This window comes from Macaca fascicularis, chromosome 1 (genome assembly GCF_037993035.2).
Source record: "Macaca fascicularis isolate 582-1 chromosome 1, T2T-MFA8v1.1".
NCBI lineage: Eukaryota > Metazoa > Chordata > Mammalia > Primates > Cercopithecidae > Macaca > Macaca fascicularis.
The window spans coordinates 195280259-195301901 of record NC_088375.1 but is presented as its reverse complement, the minus strand read 5'-3'; the positions used below and the strand labels follow the sequence as shown (position 1 = coordinate 195301901).

At 47.3% G+C, this 21643-nt stretch overlaps 2 long non-coding RNA genes across 2 annotated transcripts in view; one reads left to right on the top strand and one right to left on the bottom strand.

Annotated features, from left to right (window-relative positions):
• Positions 1-14382, bottom strand: part of LOC123569191 (uncharacterized) — a 26845-nt gene extending 12463 nt beyond the window's left edge. Inside the window, exon 1 of the long non-coding RNA XR_012422107.1 lies at positions 14282-14382. This is a non-coding gene — a long non-coding RNA (uncharacterized lncRNA). The remainder of the gene's footprint in view (positions 1-14281) is intronic.
• On the top strand, positions 7185-21643 carry LOC123569192 (uncharacterized). Its single transcript, XR_006692793.3, has 5 exons — positions 7185-7232; positions 7602-7665; positions 10974-11098; positions 18468-18610; positions 21435-21643. It is a non-coding gene; the product is annotated as an uncharacterized lncRNA (long non-coding RNA).

The window sequence follows — 21643 nt, the reverse complement described above, 5'->3', positions numbered from 1 at the left end:
TTACTTCTGTGTACTTAGAAAAATATGTAACTTTTAAGTTTACTCCCTGACTCATTTTAAGTGTAGGTTCAGTAGCCTTAAGTGTATTTAAAGGCTTGTGAAACAGACATCTAGGACTTTTTCTGGCTGCAAAACTGAAACTGTGTATCTACTAAACATGAATTCTCCCTCCCCCACCTCCACCCTCAGCAACCACCTTTCCACTTTCTGCTTCTATAATTTTGACTGCTTTAGATTCTTCACATGTGTGTAATCACATAGTATTTGTCTTTTTGTGACTGGCTTATTTCACTTAGCATAATGTTCTTGAGGTTCATCCATGTTGCAGCACGTGACTGGATTTCCTTTCTTTTTCAAGGCCGTATAATATTCCACTGTGTGAATAAACCACATTTTCTTTATTGATGCATCATCAATGGCCATTTTTGGGTTGCCTCTACCTCTTGGCTATTGTGAATAATGTTGTAACGAATATGGGTGTATAACTATCTCTTTGAGATCCTGCTTTGAATTATTTTAGACATAAACTTAGAAATGATATTTGCTGGATCATATAGTCATTCTATTCTTAATTTTTTGAGGAACCTCCATACCATTTTCCATAGTGGCTGCATCATTCCCCATTCCCACCAACCCAATGTTCAGAGAATTGGAACCCAGGGCCTAAGGGTTCCAATTGCTCTGCATCTTCATTAAGAGTTCTTATTTCCTGTTCTTGTGATAGTGGCCATTTTAATGGGTGTGAAGTGATTTTGATAATTTTTACACTTGATCTTAGCCAAAAGGCTGAGAAGCAATATCATTTTAATAATTTTAAAAACTGTGATTTAAAAATATTTTTCTGTAGATATATTACTGCAACTTGTTTTGTCACATTATATTTCTACATATAGAACTGGTTCATTTATTTTACTTTATTTTGTGTTTTCTTGAGACGGAGTCTCCTTCTGTTGCCCAGGCTTGAGTGCAGTGGCATGATCTCAGCTCACTGCAACCTCTGTCTCCCTGGTTCAAGCGATTCTCCTGCCTCAGCCTCCCAAGTAGCTGAGACTACAGGTGCCTGCCACCTGCCTGGCTAATTTTTGTATTTTTAGTAGAGACAGGGTTTCGCCAGTTTGGCCAGGCTGGTCTCGAACTTTTGACTTCAGGTGATCCGCCCGTCTCTGTCTCCCAACATGCTGGAATTACAGGCGTGAGCCACTGTGCTCAGCCGGTTGTGGAGTTTAAATTGGCATTGTTATTTTATTTCTAGCTTTTTTCTTTTCCTTTCCGTTCCTTTTTCCTTTCTTCCTTCTTTCCCTTCCTTCCCTTTTGGTCCTTTCTTGCCTATTTGTGGACCTTTATTTATTATTATTATTACTTTTTTTTTGTTTTTGAGATGGAGTCTAGCTCTGTCGCCCAGGCTGGAGTGCATTGGCCTCACATCTGCCCACTGCAAGCTATGCCTCCCAAGTTAAAGCGATTCTCCTGCCTCAGCCTCCCGAGTAGCTGGAATTACAGGCGCCTGCCACCATGCCTGGCTAATTTTTGTATTTTTAGTAGAGACGGGGTTTCACTGTGTTAGCCAGGCTGGTCTCGAACTCCTGACCTCGTGATCCGCCCGCCTTGGCCTCCCAAAGTGCTGGGATTACAAGCATGAGCCGCCGCGCCTGGCCTGACCTTTTTATATCCATATGGATCTGGAATCAGTTTGTCTAGTTCCATGAAAAACGATGATTAGTTTGTTTTGTTGCAATAGCTTTGGAATTATAGATTTAATTATAGGTTAACTGCCACATTACTATATTGAATATTTGTATCCATGAACAAATTAAATATTTCCATTTATTTAGATTTTTCTTAATTTTTTAGAGAAGTTTCAGGTTCACAGCAAATCTGAGTTTCCACACATCCTTTGCCTCCCTGCCAACCAACACACAGCCTCCCCAGTATCCACATTCCTTATTTCCCACACCAAAGGGGTGCATCCCCCACCAGAGTGATGCATTTGTTGCAGTTGATGGACCTGCAACGACACATCATCGTCATCCAAAGTTTATGGTTTACATTAGGTTGCACTCTTTGTGTTGCACATTTTATGGGTTTTGACAAATGTGAATGACATGTATCCACCAGTATAGTATAACACAGAATGATTTCACTGCCCTAAAAATCTGTGCCCTGGGCCGGGCATGGTGGCTCACGCCTGTAATCCCAGCACTTTGGGAGGCCGACCTGAGGTTGTCTGGACCTGGTTCGTGGTCTCACTGACTTCAAGAATGGAGCTGTGGACCTTTGTGGGGTGTATTACAGCTCTTAAAGATGGCACAGACCCAAAGAGTGAGCTGTAGCAAGGTTTATTGTGAAAAGCAAAAGGACAAAACTCTCACAGCCTGGAAGGGGACTGGAGCAGGTTTCAGCTGCTGGCTGGGGTGGCCAGCTTTTATTCCCTTATTTGTCCCTTCCCGTGTTCCGTTTCTGTCCTATCACAATGCCCTTTTTTCAATCCTCCCTGTGATTGGCTACTTTTAGGATCCTGCTGATTGCTGCGTTTTACAGAGTGCTGATTGGTGCATTTTACAGGTCACTGATTGGTGCATTTTACGATCCCCTTGCTAGTTACAGAGTGCTGATTGGTGCATTTTACAATTCCCTTGCTAGTTACATAGCACTAACTGGTGCATTTTACAATCCTAGCTACAGAGTGTTGAATGGTGCATTTTACAATCCTCTTGTAAGACAGAAAAGTTCTCCAAGTCCCCAGGAAGTCCAACTGGCTTCACCTCTCAAGTCAGGAGTTTGAAACCAGCCTGGCCTACATGGCAAAACCCTGTCTCTACTAAAAATATAAACATTAGCCAGGCGTGCTGGTGCATGCCTGTAGCCCCAGCTACTTGAAAGGCTGAGGCAGGAGAATGGCTTGAACCTGGGAGGCAGAGGTTACAGTGAAAGGAGATTGTGCCATTGCAAAGAAGAAAAAACAAAAACAAAAACAAAAACGAACATACAACAACAACAAAAATCTGTGCTCTGCCTATTCATCCCTCCCTTCCCCTTAACCCATGACTATGACTGTCCTTTTTACTGTCTCCATAGTTTTGCCTTTTCCAGAATGTCAATTAGTTGGAATCATGCAATACGTAGCCTTTTCAGATTGGCTTATTTATTTATTTATTTTTATTTTTTACTTAAGATGGAGTCTTGCTCTGTTGCTTAGGTTGGAGAGCAATAGCATGATCTCAGCTCACTGCAATCTCTGCCTCCTGGGTTCAAGCGATTCTCCTGCCTCAGCCTCCCAAGTAGCTGGGATTACAGGTGCGCACCACCATGCCAAGCTAATTGTTGTATTTTTAGTAGAGACAGGGTTTCAGCATCTTGTCCAGGCTGGTCTCAAACGCCTGACCTCAGATGATCCACCTGCCTTGGCCTCCCAAAGCGCTGGGATTACAGACATAAGCCACTGTGCCCAGCCTCAGATTGCCTTCTTTCACTTAGTAACATGCATTTGTTTCCTCCATGTCTTTCTGTGGCTTGATAGCCCATTTATTTTTAGAGTTGAATAATATTCAATTGTATGGATGTACCACAGTTTATCCATTTACCTACTAAAGGACAACTTAGTTGCTTCTAAGTTTTGACAATTATGCATAAAACTGCTATAATCATCCATGCACAGGTTTTCTGTGTGGATATAAGTTTTTAACTCATTTGGTTAAATATTAAAAAGCATGACTGCTGTGTTGTATGTTAAGAGTATGTTTAGTTTTGTATCCTTTACATTTAAAAATGTTTCATAGTTTTCTGAGAAAACATCTAGTCATCTTTTGTTATATGTATATTTCTAGGTGCCTTATAATTTTTGTTGCTATTGGAAATGGTATACTTTGATAATACATTATTTCTCTCTTTTTTTTTTTCTTCTTCTTTTTTTTTTTTTTTTTTTTTTTTTTTTTGAGACAGAGGCTCACTCTGTTGCCAGGTTGGAGTGCAGTGGTGCGATCTCAGCTCACTGCAACCTCTGCCTTTCGGGTACAAGTGATTCTCCTGCTTCAGCCTCCGAGTAGCTGGGACTACAGATGCGAGCCACAACACGTACCTAATTTTTGTATTTTTAGTAGAAACGGGGTTTTGCCATGTTGGCCAAGATGGTCTCGATCTCTTCACCTCGTGATCCATCCACCTTGGCCTCCCAAAATGCTGGGATTACGGGGATGAGCCACCATGCCTGGCTTTTTTTTTTTTTTTTTTTTTTTTTTTTTTTTTGACACGGAGTCTTGCTCTGTCCGCCAGGCTGGAGTGCAGTGGAGCCATCTTGGCTCACTGCAACCTCCACTTCCTGGGTTCAAGCGATTCTCCTGCCTCAGCCTTCTGAGTAGCTGGGATTACAGGCATGCACCACCACGCCTGGCTAATTTTTGTATTTTAAGTAGAGGTGGAGTTTCACCATGTTGGCCAGGGTGGTCTCAAACTCCTGACCTCAGATGATCCACCCACCTCAGCCTCCCAAAGTGTTGGGATTACAGGTGTGAACCACCACATTCAGCCATACTGAGAGGATGCCAGCTGGACTTCTAGGTATGGTGGGGACTTGGAGAAATTTTCTGTCTTACAAGAGGATTGTAAAATGCACCAATGAGCACTCTGTAGCTAGGATTGAAAAACACAGCAGTCAGTGCTCTGTGGCTAGCTAGAGGTTTGTAAAATGTGCCAATCAACACACTGTAAAATGCACCAATCGGTGCTCTGTAAAAATGGACCAATCAGTGTGCTGTAAAATGGACCAATCAGCAGGACATGGGCAGGGACAAATAAAGGAATAAAAGCTGGCCACTCCCCAGCCACCAACAGCAACCTCTTTGGGTCCCTTTCCAAGCTGTGAAAGCTTTGTTCTTTCGCGTTTCACAATAAATCTTGCTGGTGCTCAGTCTTTGGGCCGGTGCCACCTTTAAGAGCTGTAACACTTGCTGTGAAGGTCCGCGGCTTCCTTCCTGAAGTCAGCCAGACCAAGAACCCACCGGAAGGAACCAACTCCTGACACAATATGTACTTATTTGTTGTTGCTACTCCAATAAGCAATTAACAAGAGTGCTATCAGAATGTGTAGGATGATCTTGTATTCAACTAACCTATCAAATACTCTTACTAATTCTAATGCTTTGCATGTAGATTTTTATTTTCCAGATAGAAAATGAATCATGCATGTAAGGATGGTGTTTACCTCTTCCCTTCTATTTCCTAAGCCTCTGATTTCTATTATATTTATTACATTAGCTAGAAACTCCCATCAAATTTTGAATAAAGAGCATTCTTATTTTTAACTTTTATGGGAATGCTAGAGTTTCACCGTTGAATTTGATGTTTAGGAATTTGGCAAATATCCTTTATAGGGTTAAGGTATCCTAATTCTAATTTGCTAAGATTTGAAAAATGAATGCATTCATCAAATGATTTTTATTTATTAAAGTGATTATATAGCTTTTATCTTTTAATGTATTAAGGTTCAGAACCGGAATTGTTTTCCTGTTGTTAACGTATCTTTGCATTTTTGGCTAAACTCTACTACATATTTGCTTCTAATTCAGATGTCATATGGATTCTGTTTTCTGTTTTATTATTTAGGATGTTTGTATCTATAACCGTAACTAAGCTTGTTCTAAAATGTTGTTACCTTTAATTGCCCTGGCCTGGGCTGATGACAAGGGCATACTAATATCACAAAACAAGTTAGGCAGTTTTCCCTTTTTTTCCACTCAGTAAAAACAGTTTGTATGAAACAGAATGTATTAGTCAGGGCTAAGTGTGGTGGCTTACGCCTGTAATCCCAGCATTTTGGGAGGGTGAAGTGGGAAGATCATTTGAGGTCAGGAATTTGAGACTAGCCTGGTCAACATGGTGAAACACCATCACTACCAAAAATACAAAAATTAGTTGGGTGTGATGCCACGTGCCTATAGTGCCAGCTTCTTTGGAGGCTGAGGCACAAGATTCTCTTGATCTCAGGAGGCGGAGGTTGCAGTGAGCCGAGATAGCACCACTGGACTTCAGCCTGGGTGACAGAGCAAGACCCTGTCTCCAAAAAAAAAGTATTAGGGCTCTCCAGAGAAACAGAACCAATAGGACCTAATTTTTTTTTTTTTAAGATGGAGTCTCGCTCTGTTGCCCAGGCTGGAGTGCAGTGGCACAATCTTGGCTCACTGCAAGATCCACCTCCCGGGTTCAAGTGATTCTCCTGCCTCAGCCTCCTGAGTAGCTGGGACTACAGGCGCCCGCCAACACGCCCAGCTAATTTTTGTATTTTTAGTAGAGACAGAGTTTCATCATATTGGACAGGCTGGTCTTGAACTCGTGACCTTGTCATCCGCCCACGTCAGCCTGCCACAGTGCTGGGATTACAGGCGTGAGCCACTGCACCCGGCCAGGACCTATTTATTTATTATGACAAACTGGCTTATGTGATTATGGAGGTGGAGAAGTTCCAAGACCTGCAGTTAGCAAACTGGAGACCCAGGAGAGCCAATGTGTGTTCCAGTCTGGAAGTCCACTGCCTTGAGATCAAAGAACAGCCAACGTTTCAGTTCAAGTCTATAGAATGGAAAAGACCTATGTCCCAGCTCATATGGTCAGGCAGGAGACCTTGCCTCTTACTTGAGGGAGGGGCGGCCTTTTTGTTCTATTTAGGCCTGATTGGATGAGGGCCACCCACATGAGGGCATGCAGTCTGCTTTATTCAGTCAAGTGTCAATTCCATCCAAAAATAACCTCACAGATACTCAGAATGTTTGACCAAATAAACTGGGCAGCCCATGACTCAGTCAAGTTGACAAATAAAATGAATCACATAGAATATATTCTTTGAGGGTCTGGACAACTGAGCTGTAAGTCCCAACAAGCCTGTTATCCTTTGCTCATTGGTCTGGGTGTGGAAGTGTGGGTGACTTATTTTTCATCAGGATAATTCCCCTGGAGCCATTCTGTCCTACAAGGGCCTACATGGTATGATCCTCCCTGGCTCCCTTGGAGGAACCCTGATCTTAGTCCTTGAAGACTAACAGCATCCAGGAGACTAAAAAATGATGGGCTGTTTTATCTGTACAAACTACTAGCTTTTGGGCTACACCATTTGGGAATTTTGTATTTATCATAGCAGTTATGCTGTTATTTCAATTGACCACTAGAGGGCAGGAATGGCTTATAAAACCGGATCCAGTATGCTAAAAGGGCTTTAATAAAGCTAACCTACGGTGGATTGAAAGGTATGATTTTTTTTTTTTTTTTTTTTTTTTTTGGCCCGGGCGTGGTGACTCATGCCTCTAATGCCAGCATTTTGTGAGGCCGAGGTTGGCAGATCACCTGAGCGCAGGAGTTTGAGATCAGCCTGACCAATATGGCGAATCCCCATCTCTATTAAAAATACAAAAATTACACTCAGGCATAGTGCCACGGGCACCTGTCATCCCAGCTACTCGGGAGACAGAGACAGAAGAATCTTTTGAACCCGGGAGGCGGAGGCTGCAGTGAGATGAGATCATGCCCCTTCACCCTAGCCTGGACGACAGAGTAGACTCTGTCTCAAATGAAAAAAAATTTTTTTTTTCTTTTCTTCTTCCCTTCACTGCCCTTAGTGTGTCCAGAATTGCTGGGTTCTTGGTCTCACTGACTTCAAGGATGAAGCCGCGGACCCTCGGGGTGAGTGTTACAGTTCCTAAAGATGGTGTGTCCAGTTTCCTTATGATGTTCTGACGCGTTCGGAGTTTCTTCCTTCTGGTGGGTTCCTGGTCTTGCTGGCTTCAGGAGTGACACCGCAGACCTCCGCGGTGAGTGTTACAGTTTTTTTTTTTTTTTTTTGAGAGGGAGTCTGGCTCTGTTGCCCAGGCTGGAGTGCAGTAACGCGATCTCGGCTCACTGCAAGCTCTGCCTCCTGAGTAGTTGGGACTACAGGCTCCCCCACCAGCATGCCCAGCTAATTTTTTGTATTTTTAGTAGAGATGGGGTTTCACCTTGGTCTCGATTTCCTGACCTTGTGATCCACCTGTCTCAGCCTCCCAAAGTGCTAGAATTACAGGTGTGAGCCACAGCGCCCGGCCACAGCTCTTAAATGGGTGCCTCCGGAGTTATTCATTCCTCCCGATAGGTTCGTGGTCTCGCTGGCCTCAGGAGAGAAGCTGCAGACCTTCGCAGTGAGTGTTACAGCCCATAAGAGCAGTGCAGATCCAAATAGTGACCAGCAATATTTATTTCAAAGAGCGAAATAACCGAACCCCCTACTGTGTAGAAAAGCACCATGCCAGATAAGGCTGCTGGCTCGGGCAGTCTGCGTTTATTCCCTTATCTCGCCCCACCCACATCCTGCTGATTGGTCCATTTTACAGAGAGCTGATTGGTCCATTTTGACAGGGTGCTGATTGGTGCGTTTACAATCCCTGAGTTAGACACAGAGTGCTGATTGGTGTATTTACAATCCTCTAGCTAGAGGTAAAAGTTCTCCAAGACCCCATTAGATTAGCTAGACACAGAGCACTGATAGGTACATTTACAAACCTTGAGCTAGACACAGAGTGCTGATTGGTGTATTTACAATCCTTTAGCTAGACATAAAACTTCTCCAAGTCCCCACCGGATTAGCTGGATACAGAGTGCTGATTGGTGCATCCACGAACCCTGAGCTAGACACAGAGTTCTGATTGGTGCATATACAATCCTCCACTAGATATAAAACTTCTCCAAGTCCCCACCCCACTCAGGAGGCCAGCTGGCTTGGCCTAGTGGATCACGTGCTGGGCCGCCAGTTCCACCGCACACTTACACTCCTCAGCCCTTGGGCGGTGGATGGGACCGGGCGCCACGGAGTAGGGGGCAATGCCCGTCAGGAAGGCTCGGGCCACGTGGGAGCCCACGGGTGGGGGCAGGATCGGGCATGGCGGGCTGCAGGTCCCGAGGACTGCCCTGAGGGGAGGCGGCTGAGGCCAGGTGAGAATTCCAGCACAGTGCTGGGGGACCCGGCGCCCCCTCCGCAGCTGTTGGACAGGGTGCTAAGGCCCTCAAAGCCCCTGGCCGCTGCGAGTGCGGGGGCCCGCCGAGGCCACGCCCAGCCAAGCCGGCGCCCACCGGGAACTCACGATGGCCCATGAGCTCCGTGCCCAGCCCTGGCTCCAGCTGGCACCTCTCCCTCCACACCTCCCCGCAAGCAGAGGGAGCCGGCTCTGGCCTTGGCCAGCCCAGAGAGGGGCTCCCACAGTGCATCGGCGGGCTGAAGGACTCCTTAAGCGTGGCCAGTGTAGACGCCATGGCCTGAGGAGGTGCCGAGAGTGAGCAAGGGCTGCCAGCACTTTGTCACCTCTCATTAGGACCTTCAGACTTAAAGAATTTAAGAAACTTGGCCGGGCGTTGTGGCTCATGCCTGTAATCCCAGCACTTTGGGAGGCTGAGGCGGGTGGATCACAAGGTCAGGATATGGAGACCATCCTGGCTAACACAGTGAAACCCCGTCTCTACTAAAAATACAAAAAAAAAAAAAAAAAAATTAGCCAGGCATGGTGGTAGGTGCCTGTAGTCCCAGCTACTCGGGAGGCTGAGGCAGGAAAATGGCATGAACCCGGGAGGCGGAGCTTGCAGTGAGCCAAGATCGCACTCCAGCCTGGGCAACAGAGCAAGACTCTGTCTCAAAAAATAAAATAAAATAAAAAATAAAAATCTAAGAAACGTGTCCAGGCCAGGTGTGGTGGCTCATGCCTGTAATCTTAGCACTGTGGGAGGATTGCTTGAGCCCAGAAATTTGAGACCAACCTGGGTGACACAGGGAGACCCCATCTCTACAAAAAATAAAATTAGCTGGGTCTGCTGGTACACACCTGTAGTCCCAGCTATTCAGGAGGTTGAGGCAGGAGGATCTCTTGAGCCCTGGATGTGGAGGCTGCAGTGAGCCGAGATTATGCCACTGCTCTCCCACTCCATCCTGGGCAACAGAGCGAGACCGTCTGTCAAAATATAAAAATTAAAAAGAGAGAAAATAAAGTTGTCCAAATCATGTATTCCAGTACATAGCAAATCTGGAATGTTAACCTAGGTTTTTCTGACTCCAAATTTTATGGTTTCTGGTGTGGGTACAAATCAATAATTATTCTTCTTTCATTCTTTTTTTAAAAAAATTCCGCCTTACGGTGGCTCACCTCTGTAATCCCAGAACTTTGGGAGGCCAAGGCAGGCGGATCACTAGATCAGGAGATCGAGACCACCCTGGCCAACACGATGAAACCTCGTCTCTACTAAAAATACAAAAAAATTAGCTGGGCGTGGTGGCGGGCACCTGTAGTCCCAGCTACTCGGGAGGCTGAGGCAGGAGAATGGCGGGAACCTGGGAGGCGGAGCTTGAAGTGAGCCAAGATCTTCCAACTGCATTCCAGCATGGGCGACAGAGCAAGACTCCGTCTCAAAAAAAAAGTGTTTAGAACAGTGTATGGTACTTGGTAAATACTAAATAAAATCAAGCTGTTGTTATTAACTCAACCAATATTTCTTTTTTTTTTTTCTTTTTTTTTTTTTGGAGACGGAGTCTCGCTCTACCGCCCAGGCTGGAGTGCAGTGGCCGGATCTCAGCTCACTGCAAGCTCCGCCTCCCGGGTTCACGCCATTCTCCTGCCTCAGCCTCCCGAGTAGTTGGGACTACAGGCGCCTGCCACCGCGCCCGGCTAGTTTTTTGTATTTTTTAGTAGAGACGGGGTTTCACCGTGTTAGCCAGGATGGTCTCGATCTCCTGACCTCGTGATCCGCCCGTCTCGGCCTCCCAAAGTGCTGGGATTACAGGCTTGAGCCACCGCGCCCGGCCTCAACCAATATTTCTTAAGCAACTACTCTGTTCTAGTACCACTGTTCTAGGTACTGGGGTAGCACAATCATACTCATACAGAGGTTACCTATTGGAGCTTATATTCTAGGAAGGTAGATGGACAAGAAACAAAATAAGAAAAGTTTGTGTTTTTCTTCGCATGAATATGAAGGAATATGGCCAAAAATAGAGCATGGAAGACGACTGGGAGTGCTGGTGCTGGAGGAAGGCTTGCTACGTAAATGGGGCTGTCAGAGGCACCTCCTCTGAGGCGACATCCAGAAAAATCCAAAATAGGTGAGGCCGCCAGCTAGGAAGCTGACTCATGCGCATGCGTAGGAGCAGAGTATTGCGCAGAGAAGCGTGAGGATAAGGGCTGGAGGCGGGGCCGCACCGGCCTTCAAGGAAGGGGAAAGGGGCCGTGTGATGCTAATTTTATGTCACCTTGGCCAGGCTGTGGTGCCCATGGTTTGGACAAACAAGTCTAGCTGTTGCTACAAAGGCAAATTTTTGGATGTGATTACCATTTAAATTAGTAGACTTTGAGTAAAGCAGATTACCCTCTATATGGTGGGCGGGCCATTCGGTTGAAGACCTTAAGAAGAATGACTGAGGTCTCCCGAGGAAGAAGGATTTCTGCCTCCTGACGGCAACATCGAAATTTAACTTGAGTTTCCAGCCTTCGTACTTGAGAATGCAACATCAACTCTTCCTGAATTTCCAGGCTGACAACCTGCCCTGTGGATTTCAGAGTTGCCTGTTCCCACATCGCATGAGCCAGTTCCTTAAAATAAATCTCTCTCTCTTCTCAGTAGTGCTCTAATAGAGGCCAGGGTCGCAGAAGGGAGGGAAGGATGGGGCGAGGACGATGAAACGGGGCCAGAGGTGAGGTGAGGTGGGGAGCCGATGGGGGGCCTGGAGCCGCTGGGAGAGCGCTGGCCTTTGCACTGACTGGGGGTCCCTGGAAGGCGCCGAGCAGAAGGGAGACTCGGAGGCCGGTGGTGTTTAAAGCGCCCTCTGGCGGCCGTGAGGAGCCGGGGGCTGCAGGGGCCCGGGCGGTGGGAGGGAGCCTCGGGAGGCGCGGGGGCGGAGGGGACCTGGTGCGGGCTCGGACCTCGGCAGTGGCGCCCGCGGTGATACGCGGACACATTCTGGTGTATTCTGAAGATGGAGCGGAAGGGATGTGCGGGCACTCTGGGTGCGGGCTGTGAGAGAAGAAGTGTCAGGGTCAACTCCAGGGCTTTCGGGCTGAGCAGCTGGAAGGACAGAGTTGCCATTTCTCGAGAGCAGGAAGATTTGGAGAGGAATCTGTCCAGGAGCGGGGCGGAGGACAGGAGCTGGGCTTTGGACTCGTTCGTTCTGGGCGCCTCTGGGCCTTGGCTGTTGGATGTCCAGGCCTGCACCTCGGGGCCTGGGTTGCAGATGTGAATTTGGCGGCTCTGAGTTGGGCCTGGTCCCGACCACAAAGGGAGGCTGGCAGAGCCTGCCCAGAACCGGGGCCTGTGCTCCTCCCTCCGCGCCTGCAGCGCGAGCCTTGTGTTCGGAATCTCTCCTGGCCGCCCTGCGCCTCCCCACGCGGGGTCTCCCACCAGAAGCACCGTCCTGGGTGCCCGAGGCAGCGGGGGTGACACCCACTCCTGCCCCCTGTTCAGTGCACGGGGCCAGGCTCTTCAGGTCACAGTGACTCACAGAAAACAGGAACAAACCTGGAAATCCTCAAACCCGGTCACCCATTAACCGGGTCCTGAGTGAGGCCCAGCGTTACAGGCCTCGGTTTCGCACCAGAGCTGGCGCCATTTAGTCCAGGGAAGGCAGGTGGGTCCTGTCTCCTATGCCTCCCTTGATGAGTTAAGTTTGCTCTGGGCAGGACTGTCTTACCAAGGGTGAGGGAGCAGTAATCCATCAGCAGTGGCTCCCGCGGGGACAGGCACAGTGAGTGGCTGCTCATGCCAGATATTGGCCATTTGCAATTTGCCTGCAAATCCCTGTGGGCCTGTGCTTCAAAGGGCCCATCGAGTCACTGTGCAGTGGCGGTCAGTCACCCAGCTTTCTAACATCACAGGTTGAATGAGAAGCTTTCAGTCCTGAATCAAACAGGAGAAGCCCTAAAGCCAGCATGGGGCCCTGTCTCACTCGCAGCCCAGCTATAGAACCAGGACTTCTCAGCAGCACTTTGGGGAGAGATTCAGCGGCACAAACAGAATATGTGCCATGCTGAGGACATGGGTGGCCACTGCAGCCCCACAGGTGTCTTTCTTAGTGGGCACATGATCTCAATTAACTGGGAGGACTCTGGTCTTTTTATTTCTTTGCCGAACACATCTGTAACCTGAAGAATTAACCTCTGTTACCTGTGATGGAAGTTTCTTCCTTAGAGTGTCCTTGATGAGGGTGCTTATGTAACTTAACCTCAGGAAGATTTAGAACTAAGGCTAGCACGCTAAACCAAAAATTAAAATCTTAGCACTGGCCGGGCGTGGCGGCTCACACCTGTAATCCCAGCACTTTGGGAGGCCGAGGTAGGCAGATCACTTGTGGTCAGGAGTTCGAGACCAGCCTGGCTAACATGGTGAAGCCCCATCTCTACTAAAAATACAGAAATTACCCGGGCGTGGTGCTGCGTGGCCTGTAATCGCAGTTACTCAGGAGGCTGAGGCAGAAGAATAGCTTGAACCCGGGAGGCGGAGGTTGCAGTGAGTCAAGATTGTGTCACTGCACTCCAGCCTGGGCTACGGAGCAAGATTCTGTTCTCAAAAAAACAAAAACAAAAAACCTTAGCATTAATATTTCTGTTCAAATAAATAATCTAGACACATTTAGGGTTTTTGTTTTGTTTTCTGTTTTTGTTTTTGAGACAGGGTCTCAGTCTATCTCCCAGGCTGGAATGCAGTAGCCAGATCTCAGCTCACTGAAACCTCTGCCTCCTGGGCTCAAGTGATCCTCCCACCTCAGTCTCCTGAATAGCTGGGATCACAGGCGGGTGCAACCATGTCTGGCTAATTTTTAAATTCTTTGTGGAGATGAGGTCTCACTATATTGCCCAGGCTGTTCTCAAACTCCTGGGCTCAGGCGATCAGCCTCAGCCTCCCAAAGTCCTGGGATTACAAGTGTGAGCCACAGTGCCTGGCCTTAGTTTTTTATACAAACGGATTTTAGAGAGAACTTAAGATTCTTCCTATTTATAACTTGGATTTACTTGATGTATAAGAATGATTTAAATCTTCAGGAAGGTTTTGTTTATACAGATAACTGGGTGTTCTGTGCGGGAGCCACGGGAGCTGCGTGCGGGGAGAAGAAAAGGCACACACACAATACCTTTAAGGGTAAACAAGCTTTATCCCACATAAATGGCAGTGCAGATATAATAAGCAAATTATGTAAGAAAATTAATATAAGCAAATTGATATAAGTAAATGATATAATAAGCAAATTGCAATGGGAAGGGGAGAAGGGAAAACAGATAGATGTATTTACACTCACCAGACTATGGAGGATTCACCACCAGACTGGGAAGCAACAGCCCGGGCTCCAGAGTCGGCCACTCGTCCATGCACGGATCGGGAGAGGTCTCGCGAGGCTTCAGCGCAGCCTGGGACCCTAGCTCCTTTTTGTAACGAGTTGTTTGGCATGAGGTCTGGTCACAGGGCCCTTTGTGATCGGTCTCAAGGAACACAAAAAGGTCAACTTGGAACACAAAAAGGTCAACTTGTTTTTGCGACTGTCTATTGTTTTTCAAGAACTAAGGTATAGGAATAGATTGAAATAGAGATTTCTCTGAAACAGCGCTGAACGCCTCAAGGGGCTCACACAACCCGGTCAAGGACTTGGTGACCATTGTTTGTGTCCATGTTCAGTTGAGTTCAGATTTAATATTTAACTTTTCTTCCACACTGAGATACTGAAAAAGAAAATCAAACCTATTCATTTATGCTTGAAGATGTAAAGTTGTAAAAAGCCCTTTAGAAGCATTTGCTAAAATCTAGATTTTCAAACAAGATTTGTAAGCTGAATTTTATTTATACTTTTAAAATATTTTATTATTATTAAATTTTAATTTTTTGTAGACATGGGGTCTTGATATGTTGCCCAGGCTGGTCTCCAATTCCTAGCCTCAAGTAATCCTCCTGCCTCGGCTGCCTAAATTGCTGGGATTACAGGTGTGAGCCACCACACCTGGCCAATAGGTTGAATCTTAAGAAAGAACTAGTAGTATTTTGAAGTAGTAACTTTAATAAATAGAAACTAATTGTTTACTCCAGAAATAAACTTCCAAATAGTCTTTTCTGTGACTGAAAACCATCCTTAGGACTCAACCCAAATATGCATCAAAAGGTGAATGGACAAACAAATTGGGGTCCATCCATACAAGGGAATACTACACAGCAACAAAAAGAAACAGCAATTTATTCACAGAACTTGATGAATTTCTAAAGCATTATGCTAAGTGAAGGAAGCCAGACTTAAAAGTTTCCCTGCCGTCTGATTCCATTTATACATAGACAAAACCATGGTAGGCTAGGCATGGTGGCTCACGCCTATGATCCCGGCACTTAGGGAGGCTGAGGGGGGCAGATCACAAGGTCGGGAGTTTGAGACCAGCCTGGCCAACATGGTGAAACCTTGTCTCTACTAAAAATACAAAAATTAGTTGGGCATGGTGGTGTGTGCCTGTAATCCCAGCTACTGGGGAGGCTGAGGCAGGAGAATGACTTGAACCTAGGAGGCAGAGGTTATGCCACTGCACTCTAGCCTGGGTGATAGAGTAAAACTCTGTCTCAAAAAAAAAAAAAAGAAAAACAAAAACAAAAAAAACAAAAAACAACCATGGTAGCAGAAACACAGAAACCAGATCAATGCTTGAGACTGGAGGAGGTGATTGGCTGCAAAGGGGTCAGAGGGAGTTTCTGGGTGATAGAAATGCTCCATATCAGCCGGGCGCGGTGGCTCACGCCTGTAATCCCAGCACTTTGGGAGGCAGAGGTGGGTGGATCACGAGGTCAAGAGATCGAGACAAAGGTGAAACCCCGTCTCTACTAAAAATACAAAAAAGTTAGCCGGGCACTGTGGCGGGTGCCTGTAGTCCCAGCTACTCAGGAAGCTGAGGCAGGAGAATTGCGTGAACCCGGGAGGCGGAGCTTGCAGTGAGCCGAGATCGCGCCACTGCACTCCAGCCTGGGCGACAGAGCAAGACTCCGTCTCAAAAAAAAAAAAAAAAAGAAAAGAAATGCTCCATATCACAATTATGAGGTGATTGCCTGAGTGCTTACATTGGCATGACTCACCAAATTTTACATTTAACATTGGTGAATTTTGTTGTACATAAATTACACCTCAATAACACAGATTTTTAAAAAGAATACTATTCTCAAGATTACCAGAACCCTCCATATTCAACATGAGGCATGAAACAGGACCATTTTTTTATACAATAATGTGGGAAAGGGGGGGGGGCTGTGAAGAGAGAGGCCAAGTAATCACGGAGTCACCATGGAAACCAGGAGAGCTAGCCGGGTGCAGAAGTAGAGTGGGTTCCCCCATTCGAGGTTCCCCTTATGAATCAAGTCAAACCAAGTCACCGTGATTGAATGATTCTCTCTCTTTTTTTTTTCTTTTTGAGACTGTCTCGCTCTGTCCTGAAGGCTGGAGTGCAGTGGCGCAATCTTGGCTCACTGCAACCTCTGCCTCCCAGGTTCACACCATTCTCCTGCCCCAGCCTCATGAGTAGCTGGGACTACAAGGGCCCACCACTACGTCTGGCTAATTTTTTGTATTTTTAGTAGAGGCAGTGTTTCACCGTGTTAGCCAAGATGGTCTCCATCTCCTGACCTCATGAGCCGCCTGCCTCGGCCTCCCAAAGTGCTGGGATTACAAGCGTGAGCCACCGTGCTGGCCTGAACGACTCTTTTCTAGCAGGTGTAGAGCAGGGGTCAGGTTTTGCCTGGTGTCTTAGTTATCGATTGCTATGTAACAATGACCATAAACTTGGTGCTTTCAACAATGCTCATTGATTACCTTACAGATTCTGTGGTTTAGGAGTATGGCTTGGCTTAGCTGGGTCCTTGGCTCAGTATTGCACAAGGCTACACTCAGGGTGTTGTTCAGGCTCACCTGGAGGCTCCTCCAGGAGAAAAGCCACTTACTCAGGTTGAGTAACTTAGGTTGTTGGTAGAATTCATATCCTTGTGCCATATGACTGGGCTCTGGCTTGGGCACCTGGTCTTTTTCTGGCTGCCAGCTGCAGGCTGCCCCTGAAGCCCTTGAGGCCACCCATAGTTCCAGCCACAGGGGCTTCTCCAACATGGCTGATTACTGCCTCCACCCAGCAGGCGCGTCTCTGTCTCCAGGCGACAAATTTTTTTTTTTTTTTTTTGACGAAGTCTCGCTCTGTTGCCAGGCTGGAATGCAGTGGCGCTATCTCGGCTGACTGTAACCTGCACCTCCCAGGTTCAAGCAATTCTCCTGCCTCAGCCTCCCAAGTAGCTGGGACTACAGGTGCCTGCCACCATGCCCAGCTAATTTTTGTATTTTTAGTAGAGATGAAGTTTCCCCATGTTGGCCAGGATGGTCTCAATCTCCTGACGTCGTGATCCACCTGCCTCGGCCTCCCAAAGTGTTGGGATTACAGGCGTGAGCCAACCGCACCTGGCCCTAAGTCGGTCTTATACAGGGCAAGGCAGTCATGGGAGCGGTATCCCCTTACCTGTGCCATGTGATGCAGCTTGCTTATGGGAGTGACATCCCTCACGTTTGCCATATTCTATTGGTTAGAAGCAAGTCATGGGTTCTGTCCACATGCAAGGGGACCCTACAAGGCATGGACATCATGGGGCGAGGGCAGGGGGAAGGGGCCACTCTGAAGTCTGTTCCACACCTGGTGATGGCAATGGAGGGAGAGATGGTTAAAGAAGAGAGGCTGCTTGCAAGGGGTGATGACAGAGATGAGGGTCAATGGGCCACTAGCTAGGGAGGGAGGGACGTGAAGCCAGGAATGGCTGGTAAGTGGGTGGTGGAGTCAATGGTTTGAAGACCTCTTGAAGGGGAAGAAGTTCTGCGACAAGGATGCTGGGCAGAGGAAGAGGAAGGAAGGAAAGTGGTGGCTGGAGAAAGGGATGTTTGAAATCAGGATTCCTGAAAGGAGAGGCTTTAAGTGATGGTGGGTTCTGTGAGGGGTGATTGAGGGGGTGGGAAGGAGGTCACTGGGACTGAGGGGTCTAATGGCCTGCCTGCCTCCACCCTGTCCCATCTTAGTCTGCTCTTCCCACTGGGGCCCCAGGCCTCTCCTCACAGGGAATGCAGGTTATGAATCTCCTCTTCTCTGGACCTTCCAATGCCCTCTTGCCTGCCTCAGAGAAAATCTAAACCGTTCCTGTGACCTGCTCCCCTTCTCCCTGGCGGACTGTCTCCTGCCACTCTTTCCTGCTGTCTACACTGCAGTTTCACTCTAGGGTGGCCCTTGCTGCTCCCGGCCTGGCCTCCCTCCCCTCAGAGTCTCAAGGCACCCTCCCTCCCTGAAGTTTCTGTCCACACTGCTATCTTTGGCCTTCTCTGTCCATCTTATAGAAAAATATCACCTCTCCCATCACTCTCTGTCCCCTTATCTCCCTTTACCATCAAACATGGTACATATATATTTGCCTAGTGGTTTCTCATCTGTCTCTCCCAACAGGAATGTCAGCTCCATGCATCTGGGGCTCCGTTTGCTTCACTGCTATATCCAGCACCTACAAGAGAACCTGGCACAGACTCGGTGCCCCATGAATATTACTGGATGGAGGCAGACAGAGCTGGTCTCTGTGTCCTGAAGGGTTGGTGAGTTGATACTGATTAGTCAAAGGCCAAAGCCTTGTGATATAAGCCAGGAGCTGTTGTGAGGCCTGGATACCCTCTCTCAATTGTCTGGAAGGAGTGGATACAGAAGATACAGCCTTTCACAGGCTGTAGAGCTTAACAGCTAGGAGCTGTGACCCACAGTAGCTGTGTCTCCTTGAACAAGGAGTTAATCTTTTTGAGCCTCTGTTTCCTTATCTGTAAAGTGGAGACAATGATCGATTGAAACCTAAATCATGGCGTCAGGCAGATAAGCCCAGACTCTGCACGCAAAGCTCTTAGTACAGTGCCTGCCTGTGGTGAGTGCTTGGTAATTGTTGGGTAACATATATTATTTCTCTGTGGCTGTTTACGATTGGATTTTCCACTATGATCCAAATAAGCTTTGCCTTTTTGTTTTTTTTTTTTTGAGATGGAGTTTTGCTCTTGTTTCCTAGGCTGGAGTGCAATGGCACGATCTTGGCTCACTGCAACCTCCGTCTCCCAGGTTCAAGTGATTCTCTTGCCTCAGCCTCCCAAGTAGCTGGGATTACAGGCTTCCGCCACCATGCCCAGCTGATTATTATACTTTTTAGTAGAGACAGGGTTTCACCATGTTGGCCAGGCTGTTCTCGAGCTCCTGACCTCAGGTGATCCACCTGCCTCAGCCTCCCAAAGTGCTGGGAATATAGGTGTGAGCCACTGTGCCTGGCCCAGCTTTGCTATTTTAAAAGAGACGAGGTCTCACTATGTTGCCCAGGCTGGTCTTGAACTCCTGAGTTCAAGTGATCCTCCCACCTTGGCCTCCCAGAGTGCTAGGATTATAGGTGTGAGCCACCACACCCGGCTCATTTACTATTTTTCTGATCTAGGTTAGATCGTTTTACTTGAAATAAGATTCAGTTTCCTCATCTGCATAATGGAGATAATAATTCCTGCCCTGGCTCCTTCAGTTAAACTGTTGGCAGGCGTGCATGAACTAACACATGTGAAAGCATTTTGAAATATTATGTTGCTATACGATGTGATATATTAGTATTTTTTCTTCTTGTTGATTGGGTCCTTTTAGGGTTGCTAGAGTTTTAGGCAATGGATGGTTCACTAGTTTTCTTTCTTTTTTTTTTTTTTTGTGACGGAGTTTCACTCTTGTTGCCCAGGCTGGAGTGCAGTGGCATGATCTTGGCTCACTGCAACCTCTGCCTCCCAGGTTCAAGAGATTCTCCTGCTTCAGCCTCCCTAGTAGCTGGGATTACAGGTGCCCACCACCACACCCGGCTAATTTTTTGTATTTTTAGTAGATATAGGGCTTTACCATGTTGGCCAGGCTAGTCTCGAACTCCTGACCTCAAGTGATCCACCCACCTTGGCCTCCCAAAGTGCTGGGATTACAGGCATAAGCCACTGCACCCGGTCAGTCCATTAATTTTCAAGGGCTCTAATGGAATATATAGGGTGCCCAGAATATGGGGGTGACTATACTGGACTTCTTGGAGCAGAACAGTGGAACTCAGATTTTGCTTAAAGCCCCAAGCAAAAGCATAGGCTTGAAATGTCCCTAGGGCTGAGGGCAGTGTAGGTCAGTCAGCCAGCTTTCTGAGCTTCAGGGGCTGAACAACAGCCTTGCTCCTTTTCATTCCCACATGAAGCAAAAAGAAAGAGTCCAGAGATCCTGGTGTCTATCTTTGGATATCCAACACCTGCCCTGTTTTCACCTGCCACTACCAAGTAATTAACAAGGGCCTCTCAGCAGCCCAATCCATGAGAGATTCAACTTTCACAAATCAAACCACAGCCCTCTGAGGTCACGGCCTTGCACCAGAGCTACAGGGCTCATTGTGTCTTGGGCAGTGGGGAGGAGAAATCAGTGACAGTCATCATGACAGGCAAGGTGTGTGCATCAGCCAGTACCTCTTGCCCAGGCCAGATCCAGGATGGGGACAGGAGCCCGTCAGGATGCCACATGGTACTCAATCCCTCCAGGTATGCTGATCACCAGGCAGCTTGTGGCCCTTGGCCATCCTAGAGCAACAAACCTTCTTGTCTTACATTAGGTTTTCTGGGGGAGTTCTCTGGGGAGGCAAGCCCAGTACAGACACTGCTCCACTGGGAGACATCCAACCTACGCTTGTGGGATCAGAGTGGCAGGTGGTGCCTCTATACCTGGTTCCTCAAGCTCAAAGTAAACTGATTTCCAGATCAACACGTGCGCGCGTGCACACACACACACACACACACCCACCAGTGAGTAGCTGCTAATGTCCTTGATTCCCTCATTCCTCTCACTCTTTGAGCCATGAGGTAAAGGTGAGGGGAGAGAGACTATATCCATTCATGTGTCAATATCCATTCACATGTATTTCAAAGAACCAGCTCAAATGTATTTCCAGCCTCCTTTGCAGTTTGATGCAGCCAACTAAGTTCTCACGAGTGAAACATGGCTGGAAGGAGATGTGCTCCTTCTGGGTCTTTAGGACTGTGGTCAAGGCTGAGTGTGGTGGTTCTTAACTGTAATCCCCTCACTTTGGGAGGCCAAGGTGGGAGCATCACTTGAGTCTAGGAGTTCAAGACCAGCCTGGGCAACATAGGGAGGCCCTGTCTCTACAAAAATTTAAAAAGTAGCCGGGTATGGTGGTATACATCTGTGGTCCCAGCTACTTGGGAGGCTGGGGTATTGCTTGGGCCTGGGAGGTTGAGGCTGCCGTGAACCAAGATCCAGTGAACCAAGATCCAGTCACTGCATTCCAGCATGGGTAACAAAGCGAGATTCTGTCTCAAAAATAAGTAAATAAATAAAAAATAAAAAAGACTGTGGTCATGTCTCTACCAGGCTCTCTTCCCCTTCCTGCTGGCTTGAACTTGTGGACACCTAGCTTCAGCCTTGTAGGCACAAGAGTGCCCTAGTGGGTGGTGAAGGATTGCGACAGAAGGAATCTGGGTCTCAGGATGTCTGTGTTGAGTGGAGCTTCCTGCTGACCTGGAATGTTCACCAGGCTGTTACATGGGAGACAAATAAACTTCCATCTTCTTTCATCCACA